Genomic DNA, 3,599 nt, shown 5'->3' on the forward strand with positions numbered 1-3,599 from the left:
CGACAGGATGAGATGGTTGGATGGCATCACCAACTCAATGGACATGAGTTTGGGCAAGCTCCGGGAGTTGGTGAGGCCTGGCGTTGCTGCAGTCCATGGGGTCACAAAGAGTTGGACGTGAATAAGCAACTGAACTAAACTGATAATAGCAGAGGGGCTTCCCAGGTGGCATTAGTGGTAAAGAACCTGGCTGTCAATGAAAGAGACCTAAGAGATGCAGGTTCGACCCCTGGGTCAGGAAGAGGGCATGGCAACCCATTCCGGTATTCTTGCCTGGAGAATCCCATAGACAGAGGAGCCTGGTGGGCTACAGTCCATGGGGTCACAAAGAGTTGGACATGACTGAAGTGACTTAGCACACACACATAAGAGCAGATGATTTTATACTCTGCTATATATATATTCTGTAGTTCATACCACACACTACATGGTACGAAAGGGAGGAAGACAGTTGATGAGGTTGAAACGATAAAGCAACACCAGGAAGTGGGTCTCAAGTGCTAAGTGAAGAACAAATGCTGGCAATTCCCGGGTGGTCCAGTGGTTAGGACTCTAGTGTTAGGGTAAAGAAGAGGCATTTTCACTGCCATTGCCCAGGTTACACGATCAAGAAAAAAGAACTCCAAATGTGAGAACTTTGCGAACTTAAAGCAAAGTTATACCATTGCATAAATGGGTGAAGCTATTCAAATACACCAGACACAGCACAGTTCAACTTTCCCTTCTGCAATTTGCTTAAAGTAATTAGAGCATCTTACCTGTTTACTAAAATTCACCTAAACAAACTTGTTCTTCATTTGATCGAAGTTGTATCTGCCTCCTCCCACAAAATAAACTATTAAGATTTGGTTATTTGGAACATTTTCAGTGTAAAGAAAAAGAGTATGATTTCAATCTCAAATTAAGTAAATACTCCATCTGCTTTCTAGGTATTACAATGCCAGTGCTTTATTTATTTTTAAAGTTCAATAACTTCATTCTATGCCCACAATTGATTTCCAGCTATCATCTTAAATGAGTTTTCTGATATATAGCTCTAAAATTTAATATGTCAAAAGTTAGAAAGTTTCTCACAGAAAAAGACTAAATCAGGACCTGAGAATCCTACATGCTATCATTAAAGAAGGAATGTTCATAAGTCATAACTTAAAAGGGACCTAGTGTTTTGAATGATTCACTGAATACCACTAGGCAATACCTCTGAAATATGCTGTCTACTAACACCTGTCATAAAACAGTGTCTGCAGCAAATGCAGAAAATTATATCCAAAGAAATGAAACCTTACCTTTTTTCTACTCACCCCATATAAATTTATACTTTGAAAGACTGTTGAATAAGAATAAACAAAACGTACATACATAACCCTCATAATAATACACTGATTTCTCCTCACTAAGGGACTTTCTCATGGTGTTTTTAAGCTTGTTTTTCATTCCATTTTGAATATGACTTTTATCCATGCCAATCGCTGCCAAGACAAATATAAGTGCCAACGTCATTCATCTAAACCATCTGAGAGTAATATCTGCCGTTATTTAAAGAAAACAAATAAGTAAATAAGACTTTCAACGTGTACTATATGGACATTTTGCACACCTGGCAGATAAGAGGCTTACTCTGCAAAGTGGCGGAAGGAGGAAAGGCTTGCAGGACCTGCCAGATGTTTAATCTTGAGCGAACGGGTCTGAGCTCGTTCCCTCATCTGTGAAACGAGAACACTATCCTTCTAGAGGGATGCTGTGGGACTTACAGAGCAGTGTGTTTGAAGCATCAGACACAGAAGAGGTGTGCCTGCTCCACCCACACCCAACCCTTTAGAGTCAGACACTCAAGTCAAAGCTTATGCCTGCCCTTACTCAAAGTGTGACCATGGGGAAGCTGTTTAACCTCTCTCTCCACTGGGGACCTTGCATTTTTAGATGAGGAGCAGGCTACCTACATCACAGAGCTGCTGTGGGCCCTGAGTGTACAACAGAACGCACAGCATCTCACACACCTCCTGCACACAACACATTCCACGGGTGCTCTGCTTCTTCCTCTTCTCTTCTCCTCCAAGCAGGTTCAACGCCTGCTCCTCAAGAGGTCCAGGATCTAGTAAACCTGCCTGACATGCACCCAGAGAGCAGGCCTTTTTCTGGTCAGGAATCCTCATGAATCCAGGGCAACATGGACAGCTGTACTACAAGATTCTTCCCAGTTTCAGGAGGAAAGAAAATATTTTTGCTATCCCCTCTGCATTCCATTTTGTACACACCGCTTTTCCACAGCGGTGGAAATATAAATTTCTCTTTCTCCATCTTTTCTAAACACTTAGATAGCTTCCATTTCTCCTCTAAATGGGTATTAGCTTCAGGAAACAAAAATACTCTAACACTTTGTGTTTCCTCCCAGGTGTTACTCTACACATTCAGTTTCAACAAAATCTCTAAGATCTAAATTATTTCAAAGTAAATTTTTTATTATATTTACTCCTGATGCCAGTTTTAAAACCTTTAAAGTCTTTCTACTTCAATACAAAGCATTAGAATTCAAATAAAACAAAAGCTGTCATAAACATCAAATCCCGGTAAGATGAAGTTTCCCTCAAAAGTAATTTAAATAATTTTCTAAACGCTGAGATTCATTCGCTAGTTAACTAAATATGCAGTCCTGCTAGTCGCCTGTGTATGTATTCAGCTGTGTATGTTTGAACAGTTAAGAATGAATTAAACCATTTACCCACATATTTTCATGATCCTAAAACTGGAAATAAGCCATCCTCTTCCCCTCAAAAAAAACAAAAAAACAAAAACCTGTATTTAACATCTGGAGAAAAGTCTGTATATTAAGAAACTTTTCAAAAGATATTTTACATATCCAAAATTTATTAACTAGGGCACAGAAATCTTACAGAATGACTCAAAGCTATCAGACGACACCACCTTCATGGAAAAATCTCCGAGTGAAAAGCTATATCTTTCAGAGCTCCACAACAGGGGCTCCTAAAGCACCAGCCAAGGAATTACACAGGAGGCCCTTTTCCTGTTATTTTGCAAAGACTGGGTTAAGGCGGGAGTGTCTGACTTCCACTGCGCTATACAGTTTGTGTCAACAGCACATGCCCTCAAAAAACTCTATTAAAAAAAAATTCTTTTTAAATCCCACAGTAGGGAGTTGTTGTTTCTTTTAATTTATGAAACCAAAATGTTTGGGAAAAGGAATTTGTCTGAACACGAAATGAAAACAGTACGTGACAGTCAGCAAGCTAAATACTGGGTTTAAATAACTGGTCTAACAGAGCCTGGACCGTGTACGGAGGACACAGGCTTAAAGAAGGACCACAAAAACTAAAAACCTGCACTCGGCCGGGGCCGCCGTACAGCCCACGGAGCCTGACTCGCAGCCATGGTTACAAATGTCAGAATCAATGTAGTCTGTGCGCCAAGCCACCTCCTTCCAATAATAACGAAACCAACTCAGATTTCTCGGCGCTGTAATCACAGCTATGACTGCGGGGGAAATGAATGCAGCACAATGAGGAAAATACCACAAATTAAAACCACCTCGTGTAAAAACGTGACAAAATTGGTCACTGGCGGGGGGGGTGGGGGGGGGGGGG

At 40.8% G+C, this 3,599-nt stretch overlaps 1 protein-coding gene across 1 annotated transcript in view; it reads right to left on the bottom strand.

Moving 5' to 3' along the window:
* Positions 1–3,599, bottom strand: part of CAMSAP2 (calmodulin regulated spectrin-associated protein family, member 2) — a 98,926-nt gene that overhangs the window by 95,066 nt on the left and 261 nt on the right. The gene's annotated exons all lie outside the window — the stretch shown is intronic.

Source organism: Bison bison, unplaced genomic scaffold, assembly GCF_000754665.1.
Source record: "Bison bison bison isolate TAMUID 2011002044 unplaced genomic scaffold, Bison_UMD1.0 scf7180017864524, whole genome shotgun sequence".
NCBI lineage: Eukaryota > Metazoa > Chordata > Mammalia > Artiodactyla > Bovidae > Bison > Bison bison.